At 45.8% G+C, this 12,173-nt stretch overlaps 1 protein-coding gene across 3 annotated transcripts in view; it reads left to right on the top strand.

The window, feature by feature from the left end:
* The first annotated feature begins 7,581 nt into the window (after nt 1-7,581).
* SMAD1 (SMAD family member 1) overlaps nt 7,582-12,173 on the top strand; it is a 73,673-nt gene continuing 69,081 nt past the window's right edge. Inside the window, exon 1 of one of the 3 annotated variants that reach the window (XM_069744024.1) lies at nt 7,582-7,772. The gene's annotated coding sequence lies outside the window, so the exon portion shown is untranslated. The remainder of the gene's footprint in view (nt 7,773-12,173) is intronic. The other 2 variants (XM_069744025.1, XM_069744026.1) reach the window with 2 other exon arrangements.

The raw sequence follows: 12,173 nt of genomic DNA on the forward strand, positions 1-12,173 counted from the left end.
CATTGGCTGTAAGCCATAATCATCAACATTAACAGAAATAAACACTTGAAATAGATCACTCTGTTTGTAATGACTCTATATAGTGAGTTTCACTTTTTTTAATTGAAGAACTGTAATAAATTAACTTTTTGATGATATTCTAATTTTGTGAGAATCACCTGTATATACTTCCTTTCATCCCCATTCCCCATAGTCCTTGAGAAAGCCATCTGGTGAAACGTACATTGGAGCTTGTGGGTGCTCATACTTAGTATTATCTCCCTGTTTATTTATATTTATTGTGATATATCTGATGGGGTGTTTGTATAGAATTATTTATTTCATTAATCAACATTGACTTATTTTGTAACATTATTTATTTATCAATTAACCCTCTGCTATATCAACATTGTTCTATTACCGGTATATTTCTTGGGGATAATACTATTTTATTATCAGACTCACTTCCTATACATACTCCCTGTGATTTCCCTGTGTTGCATTTGGTCCCTTCTATATGTATTTTTACCCTTTCTGCTAATATGCTATTTTATACTGATGCATTAATAAAAATATATGTCATTTATTGAATACTCTAGTGTCTATTCAATTGTTTGGTTTCGATTTATAAGATTGTAATAATAAACACACAACAAGAATAAAGTCCTTTCTTTAAAATAAAACTCTCCCCCCGTTTTTAACATTTTTTTAAATTCCAAATAAAAATACACCATATTCCTCACCTGTCCCATGAGAAGATAATCCATATATGTCCCACAAAGAAGTCCAGCTCTGCTCCATCTGGGTGGTTTGTTGAGCGCTGGCATGATGCGACTGCTCAGCAAGCCAGCCAGACCACCCTGAGACAGGAGTGTGAGAATGCTCCTGACGTGAAAAAGGTCAGCGAAGTTCATTGCTGATGAACCCCGATCACTTCACTGATGTCAACTCTCGCTTTGTGAGAACTTTCTCATAATGTCATTCAGATGACAGCATGGGAACTTTACCGCTGATCAGAGCCGGTGTTTCTCGCCTTGTCACACAGATGAAAGTGGGGGAAACACCAGATGTTCATGAATGGGGTCTGGGTTCGAGGTTGGGTACCGTTCTGGTACCTGAAATGAACTTTTTAAAAATATTCGTCCGAACCCGAAACATCCACGGGTTTGCCCAACTCTAGTTGTGAATAAAATGCAGTTTTATTGCAGAACTTCCACATTTTCAATGGGGAAGTGAAAATCTTTAATAAAGTTTAATAAAGTCAACATGGCTTGCAAATTGTGCTATGCATTATTCCTAACTTAAAGAAAAAATCCTGCAAAGTTAAAATGAATCAAAGCCATGATCTTCTACTGCTTCTACTTCTCATCTTGGACTGTTTTAATGCTGGTTTTGCTGCCTCCCGGCATCCTCTGCGGTTTCGTGTCTCTTGTCCTCTTCTTGCACAGTGTACCATTCTTGGCACTGTTTGAGCTACATGAGATTCTCACAGATTTATGATTTTACTTGTTTAAATCTGTGTCAAATATCAATGACAAGTGATGAAACGTCGCTACAGGAGGTCGGGATGTGTCCATTCTGCATACACACAGCACATGGATATAAAAAACGCTCATGTGAATAAGCCCTTAGACCATTAGACCAAATTCACATATCTGTATTTTAAGGTATGTACTTGGACTGAAAGACACAGATCGGCAGCAGGACCAGAACGAACAATATGAGGCTGCCGAGTTTGCGTCAGTCAGTCCATGCATCTCTGTCCCAATATGGACAGCAAAATGAGGATTTGTGAATACGACCTAAGGCTATGTTCATATGGTCACCTTAATCAGACCAGTTTGGCTCTGTGTGTTCGTCTATGTAGTGGACGGGTGTAGGAGATGCCTACTATATATGCTCTATTGTGGTCTGCAAATAGGACCATACTAGCAGACGCTGAGGTTTTTTCCCATAAAAAAGCCAGTGGGAACTAGCACACAGGCGAATATTGTGTCCGTGTGCAGTCCGCTTTCCACAAAGACAGAATGTGAACAAAAATATGTTCATTTGAACGTCGCCTAAATTGGGAAATCTTAATGTCTTGATTTTGGCTTTCTACCTGACTGATCTTTTATGGCCCTTAGCGACGAGCAGCGTCCACTCTTATTCTTCATACAAATAGAGAAGATTTTTGTTATTTTCTTACATCGCAATAGCAAATTGAACCAAATTGATGAATAAAGGCTTAAAAGGAATCTGTCACCACATTGGACCAATCTAAGCTATTAATATGGGAATGCAGGTTATAGACTGCTGAAACAAGTCCTCCCTGTGTGCCTCATATCAGATGTGTTTTTGTTGATAAATCATCTTTTATCACTTTATCTAAATGACCTCTTCCAGGCTATGGGGAGGACGATGCCTAGAAGACAACTCTGCCTCCAGAGCTTATTTTACATGAAGGGGGAGTTACCAGTGTGATGTGTAATGGCCGCTCTCAGCTCTCCTGATCTCACTGCAGAGCTGTGTGTGATTATACCTGACACATCTACAGGTTCCATCTCACAGGGAGACAGGGCTACAGTATTGTTGCAATACAGCAGAGCTCAGAGAGAAAAATGTGTTTGCAAGAAGACAAATTTAGTTTGTTCTGTGCTGGTTACTTGTCTCACTCTGGTAACTCTCCCCCTTCATGTATAATAAGCTCTGGAGTTATCTTCCAGGCAACATCCTCCCCATAACCTGGGACAGCTGATTTACATATAGGAAAAACATGGATTTCTCAGGAATAAGATATCATATCGCAGATATCAAAGTATCATTTTATTAAGCTTCATATGACATGCACGTCCATATAGATTGTTACAATCGTGATAAGATTTGGGATTCCATTTTTTACTAGAAAAAGTAGTCATCCTACTTATCCCTTAACTGGAGAAAAAATGGTACCAAGTTTGCAAAATATAAATTTATCATAAAATCTCCCCCCACTAAAACCACAATCACAACAGCACACAAGGGGCATGGTTTTCCAGGATCAATTTGGGCATACGGGAAAGGGAGTATTTGTTTACATTACCAACATGGGCTTACCAGACCAACATGAGTTTACAGAATCACCATGGGCTTACAGGACCAACATGAGTTTACAGAATCACCATGGGCTTACAGGACCAACATGAGTTTACAGGACCAACATGGGCTTACAGGAGCAACATGGGCTAACAGAAGCAACATGGGCAAACAGGACTAAAGCATGAGATTACAGCACCAATATGGGCTTACAGGACTAACCTGAGCTTACAGGACCAATATGGGCTTACAGGATCAACATTAGAGTACATGAACAAAATGGACTTACATGAGCAACATGGGCTTTCAAGAGCAACATGGGCTTACAAGAGCAACATGGGCTTACAAGAGCAACATGGGCTTACAGGACCAACCTGAGCTTACAGGACCAACATGGGAGTACATGACCAACATGGGCTTACAGGACCAACATGGGCTTACAGGACCAACATGGGCTTACAGGATCACCATCTGAGAACATGACCAAAATGAGCTTACAAGAGCAACAAGGGCTTAAAGGAGCAACATGGACTTACAGGAGCAACACGGGCTTACAGGAGCAACACGGGCTTACAGGAGCAGCATGGAAGTACATGGCCAAAATGGGCCTACAGGGTCAACATGGACTTATAGGATCAACATGGCAGTACATGACCAAAATAGACCTACAGGACCAACATGGACTTACAAGAGCAACATGGGCTTATAGGAGAAACATTGGCTTACAGGAGCAAATTGGGCTTACAGAAGCAACATGGGCTTACAGAAGCAACATGAGAGTACATGACCAAAATGGGTGTACAAGACCAATATGGGCTTACAGGACAACATGGGTTTACAGGAGCAACATGGGCTTACAGGATCAAGATGGGCTTACATGACCAACATGGGCTTAGAGGACCAACATGGGCTTACAGGACCAACATGGGCTTGCAGAACCAACATGGGCTTACAGAACCAACATGGGAGTACATGACTAAATGGATTTATAGGACCAACATGGGCTTACAGGATCAACATGGGCTTACATGACCAACATGGGTTAACAGGACCAACATGGGCTTACAGGACCAACAGGAGCTTACAAGAGCAATATGGGCTTACAGGACCAACATAGACTTACAGGACCAAAACAGACTTATAGGACTAACATAGGCTTACAGGACAGGGGCATGAGATTACAGCACCAATATGGGCTTACAGGACTAACCTGAGCTTACAGGATCAACATGGAAGTACATGACCAAAATGGGCTTAAAGGACCAATATGGACTCACAGTACCAACATGGAATTACAGGATCAACATGGAAGTACGTGACCAAAATGGGCCTACAGGGTCAACATGGGATTACAGGACCAACATGGGAGTACATGACCAAAACGGACTTACAGCACAAACATGAACTTACAGTAGCAACATGGGCTTACAGGACCAACATGGCCTTACAGGATCAACATGGGCTTACAGGATAACTATGTGAGTACATGACCAAAATGAGCTTACAAGAACAACATGGGCTTACAGGAGCAATATGGGCTTACAGGAGCAACGTGGAAGTACATGACCAAAATGGGCCTAGAGGGTCAACATGGGCTTACAGGACCAATATGAGTTTACAGGATCAACATGGGAGTACATGACCAAAATAGACTTACAGGAGCAATATGGGCTTACAGGAGCAATATGGGCTTACAGGAGCAACATGGGCTTACAGGAGCAACATGGGAGTACATGACCAACATGGGCTTACAAGAGCAACATGGGCTTAAAGGACCAACATGGGCTTACAGGATCACCATGTGAGTATATGACCAAAATGAGCTTACAAAAGCAACATGGGCATACAGGAGCAACATGGAAGTACATGACCAAAATGGGCCTAGAGGGTCAACATGGGCTTACAGGACCAATGTGAGTTTACAGGATCACTATGGGAGTACATGACCAAAATAGACTTACAGGACCAACATGGGCTTATAGGACCAACATGGGAGTACATGACCAAAATGGGAGTACATGACCAAAATGGGCGTACAAGACCAATATGGGCTTACAGGACAACATGGGTTTACAGGAGAAACATGGGTTTACAGGATCAACATGGGCTTACAGGACCAACATGGGCTTACAGGACCAACATGGGCTTACAAGAGCAATATGGGCTTACAGGACCAACATAGACTTACAGGACCAAAACAGACTTATAGGACTAACATAGGCTTACTAGACAGGGGCATGAGATTACAGCACTAACATGGGCTTACAGGACCAACCTGAGCTTACAGAATCAACATGGAAGTACATGACCAAAATGGGCTTAAAGGGTCAACATGGCCGTACAGGACCAACATGGGAGTACATGACCAAAATGGACTTACAGGACCAACTTGGACTTACAGTGGCAACATGTGCTTACAGGACCAACATGGGATTACAGGATCAACATGGAAGTACGTGACCAAAATGGACTTACAGCACAAACATGGACTTACAGTAGCAACATGGGAGTACATGACCAAAATGGACTTACAGCACAAACATGGACTTACAGTAGCAACATGGGCTTACAGGATCAACATGGGCTTACAGGATAACCATGTGAGTACATGACCAAAATGAGTTTACAAGAGCAACATGGGCTTACAGGAGCAACATGGAAGTACATGACCAAAATGGGTCTAGAGGGTCAACATGGACTTACAGGACCAATGTGAATTTACAGGATCAACATGGGAGTACATGACCATAATTGGCATACAAGACCAATATGGGCTTACAGGACAACATGGGTTTACAGGGGCAACATGGGCTTACAGAACCAACATGGGCTTACATGACTAAATGGATTTACAGGACCAACATAGGCTTACAGGACCAACATGGGCTTACAGGACAGGGGGCATGAGTTTACAGCACCAGCATGGGCTTACGGGACCAATCTGAGCTTACAGATCAACATGGGAATACATGACCAAAATGGGCTTACAGATTCAAAATGGACTTACAGGACTAAAATTGGTTTACAAGACCAACATGGACTTACAGGACCAACATAGCCTTACAGGAGCAACATGGACTTACATGACCAATATGGGCTTACATGACCAATATGAACTTAAAGGATCAACATGGGATGACAGGAGCAACATGAAATTACAGGACGAACAAGTGCTTTCCAGGCCAACATGAGCTTACAAGACCAACATGAGCAAAACATAAGTTTACAGGACCACCATGGGCAGGAGAATTCTATAAATCCCATCCTCTTTGCTGGAACTGTAAGACGCTGTGTTTTTTTGTTCAGCAGAAATTCTGCAGCGTCAAACACTCACCAAAAGCTCATTGTGGGAACTCAACCTAAGCAGGTCTCCCTCACTTTATGGGGTTTGCGGCATTTATGAAGTGTTTCGAGCCCCGAACACTATTCTGGGGGCACATATGACGTTCACAGATTCGTTTTATTTACAACTAAGGCTATGTGCACACGTTGCGCATTAGGCTTAGGAATTTCTGGTGCTGATTCTGCCTCTCCTGGCAGAAAACGCAGCTGGGTATTTGTTGTGTTTTTGTGCGGTTCCGCAATGTTTTTTGTGCGTTTTTGCTGTGGTTTTCTTGCGGATTTGCTGCGTTTTTTTACCCCTGCAGTTTTCTATAATGGAATGGGTACAAAAACGCTGCAGATTCACAAAAAAGAAGTGACATGCTACTTCTTTTAATCTGCAGCGAATTTTCCGCACAGCATTTTTTTTCCTCATTGATTTACATTGTACTGTAAATCAATTGCGGATCGGCGTTTCTGCACCTCAAAAAACGCTGCGGATCCGCAGAGAATCCGCAACGTGTGCACATACCCTTACTTTGAAGTGGAAAATGGAGTGCATATTTACCACAGGGAAGGGGCTGGGGGGTTACTGCTCCCAAACAAGATCTCCTATCGCTTAGATGACTTTGGGTAAGGTCACACTAGACATTTTTTTTTTCTGGAACAAAACCTGATCTCTTGGCAGGAAAGAAACTGCAGAAAAGAAGCATGTTTTCTAGCATTTTCTGTGGTGTTTTGGCATCTAGATTTGTCTGTTGTGCATGCTGATATAGTGTTGAAATAAGTCCTATTCTATACAAATCAGATTTTGGTATAAAAAAAATGTAGCAAAACCTGATACCTGCGTATTTTTCAGTATTTTTTCACCACCTATTAATTTCAATGGGTAAAAAACGCTGAAATAAGTGTACAAAAAAAATCACAAAATACTAATGACAAAACCCCAAAGTTGTGTGCATGTGATTCCTGAAATCTCACAGACATTGCTGGTAAAATGTGCATAAACCGCATCAAAACGCCCTGTGTGAACCATTGTCTATGGCCACTGTGCGGAATCTCTCAGAGCTGGCAGGTCCTGTGGCATTCCTGGCAGCGTGGCCGTGGATTACAGTGGCGCTGCCCGTCACTCCCCTCCCCCATGGCCTCTCCAGGACTGGCCTCTCCAGGACTGGCCCCTGGGCGGCGGAGCGGGCAGCTGTGCGCCGTGTGCTGGGGTTGTGCTTTGCAGACGCTCCCTGGCCGGGGTGTGTTGTGTATTGGCAGTGGGGCGGCTCCGACTCCCTGACGCCAGTGAGACCAGATCAATCCAGGCAGCCGGGGAGAGAGGAGGAGGGAGCCGCAGATCCCGGGCTGCTGGAGGCATGCGAGCCGCCCTGCGTCGTTACCCGCCGATCACCGTGTAGGTCTCGCTGCAGGTAGGCGCGGGCGGGCGGCCCGGGAGAGGGGGAGGTGCGGGCGCCACTTTAGAAGTAGTTTATTGTGCGCCGGCAGGACGCTGCTCCGACACACTGCGGGCGGGTGGGGGGCGCCGCCGCGGGGTCGGAAAAGTTACTTGGCGGCTGTGGTGTCCCGGTATTCCCGGCCTTTTGTGCAGTGGTGGAGCAGCAGAGCGGCCTCCCGGTGACCGCCCCGGGATAGTGCAACTTGTGCTCGGGATCCGGGAGGAGGAGGCATGATGGCGCCGCACAGAAGCCTTGTGTGAGCGGCCCCTGCACTCCGCGTCCTGCCGCCTCACTGGGGAGAAGTTACCACAAGTCTGCGGGACAATGGCGGCCGCGGTACCGCCAGTGCGGGGGGCTGCACGAGTCCTGTGTGGCGGCGGGGACGTGGGAGACCCCCACCTCCTCTAACTGGTGGAGGACTACTTAGGAGACCCCCTCCCCCATTACTGATGATGCTGGTGGACTACATGGGAGACCCCCAGCTCCCCTAACTGATGGGGTTGGTGGACTACATAGGAGACCCCCTCCCCCATTACTGATGATGCTGGTGGACTACATAGGAGACCCCCAGCTCCCCTGATGGGGTTGGTGGACTACATAGGAGATCCCCTCCCCCATTACTGATGATGCTGGTGGACTACATGGGAGACCCCTCCTGTGTAGTGGCCGGGTAACATGGGAGACCCCCAGTGCCCCTAACTGATGGGGTTGGTGGACTACATGGGAGACCCTCTTCCCCATTTATTGGTGGTGAAGTACATGGGAGAAGCCCCCTCTTTATACTGTTGGGCATTTATTGTTACTGGTGTTGCACCACATGGGAGACCCCTCAGCCCTATTTATTGCTTCTGGTTGGGTACTATACGGGTGGGGTACCACATGGGACACCGCCCCCCACCAGATAATTGGTGGTGGAGTACAACACGGGATTACACCCCCCCCCCCCCCCCCGGTTAATCGGTGGTGGGGTACCACACGGGATACCCCCCACCCACTGGCTTATTGTTGGTGGGGTACTATACGGGATCCCCCCCCCACTTTATTGGTGGTGGAGTACAACATGGGATACCCCCCACCCACTGGTTTATTGGTGGCGGGGTACCACATGGGATCCCCCCCCCCCTTATTGTTGGTAGTGTACCACACAGGATCCCCCCACCCCTGGTTTATTGTTGGTGGGGCTGTACATGGGAGACCCCCTCCTGTCTGGCGGCAGAGGTACATAGAGCGATCACCTCAGAATTGGGCATTGTTGGCTGGTGCCCCCATAATCCATGATGGCCCGTAGCTAGCTGAGCCCCTACCTCCACACTTGTGGGCCAGTGATGTGCTTATGTGGCCTCCAGACACAAGGGCCCTTCTGATGAGTGTTTAGGTTATACTGCTGGTATTAGTAGTCCTCCAGGGTTCTTCTAGGCAATCTTACATGCAGTCAGTGTGTACACTGCTGGTGAGGCCGCCGCTGGATTACTGTGCCCTATTGATGCCAGTGTGTGTGGGCACTTGCAGGGCAGCTGTCCTAGCAGCGGAGTGTGACTCCATATTTCTGTGTTGTCTCGCTGAGCCGCTTCCTGTCTGGTCACAACTCTGCTCAATAACACTGTGTGTGGAGTCAGATGGCCGACATGGCAGAGACTGTGCCCTGAGGCTGTTACTCACTGGTGACTGTACTAGTGGTGGGACGGGACCCCTCTTGGAGCTGGAGGACCACATAAGAGAATGCAGCCTCCTCATCAGACAGATGTGCATGGCCGTCTGTTGCTTCATCTTCTCCCTGGAGTAATGCTGTTACTGGAGACTCCTCTGGGGTCTCTCCCTGTATTTGATCTTGAAGCATCTCTAGGACAGGATAGGGTTACCGCTGGGGCGCAGGTTGTCCTTGTCCCCCTGTCTGACCTCTGGGCACTAGACATGTGTCTCAGGTTAGGGGCAGCTCCTTTATGTTCATGATTGAGCGGGTACTCTGGCGACAGTGCGGTTTTCCAATTGTTGGGTCTGTCTTCACTTGCCAGGGTTTGATCCACCCACAGTGATGGAGCTTTTTTATTTGGTAAAATAAAACCAGATTTTCTCTGAGCTGTAGTTGGATCCTGATCACATCACCACTTGCTTTGCCTGGGAGCCATATGCCTCTGTAAGACCCCCATGTCTATAGTGCGGGATGCTTTCCAATACACTGTGAACTCTTCCTGGTGCGCACGTCAGGCAGCGGGTGAAATCGCATTAGTCTGGGGCTGCATGGCGATTTGTGGCTGCGACACAGGTCATGTGATCAAAAATCCCTCAGATGCAGGTGAATGAGGTTGCATTGGAACTCCCCCCTACAGTACTGCGTCTAAAACGGCCAGGCCACAAAAACGCTAGAACTCGTATCTCTCTTTTTTTGCGACTCGCTGATTGCAGCTCCCTAAACTTTGCTATATGACTTGCATTTTTAGAATCTGCCAAAGCAATATTTAAGCACATGACTTCTATTGCTGCCCAAGTCATTATGTAGCTCCAGTTTTATAATATTAAGGGAATATTTGGACCTCACTCCAAAAATTGGCCTACTACCGTGTAGGCCTGACCATGTATGGCTTTAGATGAGATCAAATATATGTATCTTAATAGCTTTTATTTCACCATTGATTTCATTGGAATCATGTTAGCCATATTAGTTATTCAGCTTTGGAATATTGTCTTGGGCTTCGTTCACACATTGTGTTTTTACAGCGCTAGCAAAGTGAACAAGATTTCCGAAATCTCATTCACATGCTGCTTAATTTTCCTTACAGGTTTGAGCCTTCAAGGCTTTTTTTTAATTTATTTTAAGAAATGTGAATTCTTTCATCCTATTTGCTGCGTTCAAATGAATGGGGGGCTGTGGCCATAAAAGCAATGCTGGTATTGAATGCATCAGAAAAAATCTGCAAATGCTAAATGTATAAATCTCTGATCTCGTGTCCAGTTGTCTTCCATTTGCAATGGATCCAGTAATAGAACAAAACTGCTTTGGGTCATGTTTATAACAGATCCATGTTACTAGATATGTCTTTGACCACCTAGTCAGTGGGCTTGAGCAGTGCTTTAAAAACAGATCCCTTATTGGAGGATGTCACTGACGGGCTATTCTTCGCCTCCATGACATGAGCATAGCAATAAGGGGTCCATGTCACTCTACAGCTCAGTCTCAATCTCGCTCTTCCCTCAGGCTACAGCACTACGTGTATTTCCTAAATATATACAACGGCAATGGACAAGCATAAAATGTTCAGCCATGGTAAGAAAGTCCTTTGTGTTTGCCCCGGGATGATGGCTTTGAAATCCCACCCCAACTTGTCACACTAAGGCCGAAGTTACTCTACCGTATAACGGACGAGTGCTATGCGATAAAAAGATGCATAGCACTCGGACCGGTATTCTTCTATGGGGCAGCTCACATCACCGCTTTTTTCCCTCGGCCATTTTCAGTGTGCGAGTGAAATCACAGCATGCTGCGATTGTCACCGACCCTTGGCCGAGTCTCGGCTCACTCGTACCCGTATAAGCCTATGGGTGCAAGTGGGACAACGCACATCACTCAGATATCATCCGAGTGATGTGAAATATACACTGACCTCGGCAATGGAGGAGATGGAGAAATTAGTTTCTCCGCCCCCTCCTCCGCAGCTGTGCTCCGAACCGCTCTGTGCGAGAGGCTCAGATCACAGACGCATGACACTTCGCTCCCGCACGCAGCAGAGCAGGAGCCGAGGGTCGTTACCATATCGCATCTGATGCGCTCGCAATATGCTAGTGTGACTCCAGCCTAAGAGAAATGGTCCATTGTCTATATACAGGTGCTTCTCACTAAATTAGAATATCATCAAAAGTTAATTTATTTCAGTTCTTCAATACAAAAGGTGAAACTCGTATATAAAGTCATAACAAACACAGTGATCTAATTCAAGTGTTTATTCATCTTAATGTTGTTGATTATGGCTTACAGCCAATGAAAGCTGAAAATTCGTTATCTCAGTAAATTAGAATAATTAACAAAAAACACCTGCAAAGGCTTCCTAAGCATTTAAAAAGGTCCCTTAGGCTGGTTTCACATTTGCGTCTGTACGCAGCGTTTCATCCACATAGATCTGCATGCGTCCTGCATACATATCTTTAACATGGTGTACGCAGGGACATGCGTATGCATGCGTCGTTTCTCGATGTGTGGCGGGGTCCGGCGAACGCAACATGTTTCATTTTTGGAAGCGTCAACAATACATCAAATATGCGCAGACATAAGCATGCGGATGAGTGCGTTAAAAAAAACGCATTACTGTCTATGGGAACGCATGCGTACGCATGTCCTTGCGTATGCATGCGTTCGATGCGCTTGCGTACTTCGGACTGTTC

The sequence above is a fragment of the Ranitomeya imitator genome, chromosome 1 (genome assembly GCF_032444005.1).
Source record: "Ranitomeya imitator isolate aRanImi1 chromosome 1, aRanImi1.pri, whole genome shotgun sequence".
Taxonomy (NCBI): domain Eukaryota; kingdom Metazoa; phylum Chordata; class Amphibia; order Anura; family Dendrobatidae; genus Ranitomeya; species Ranitomeya imitator.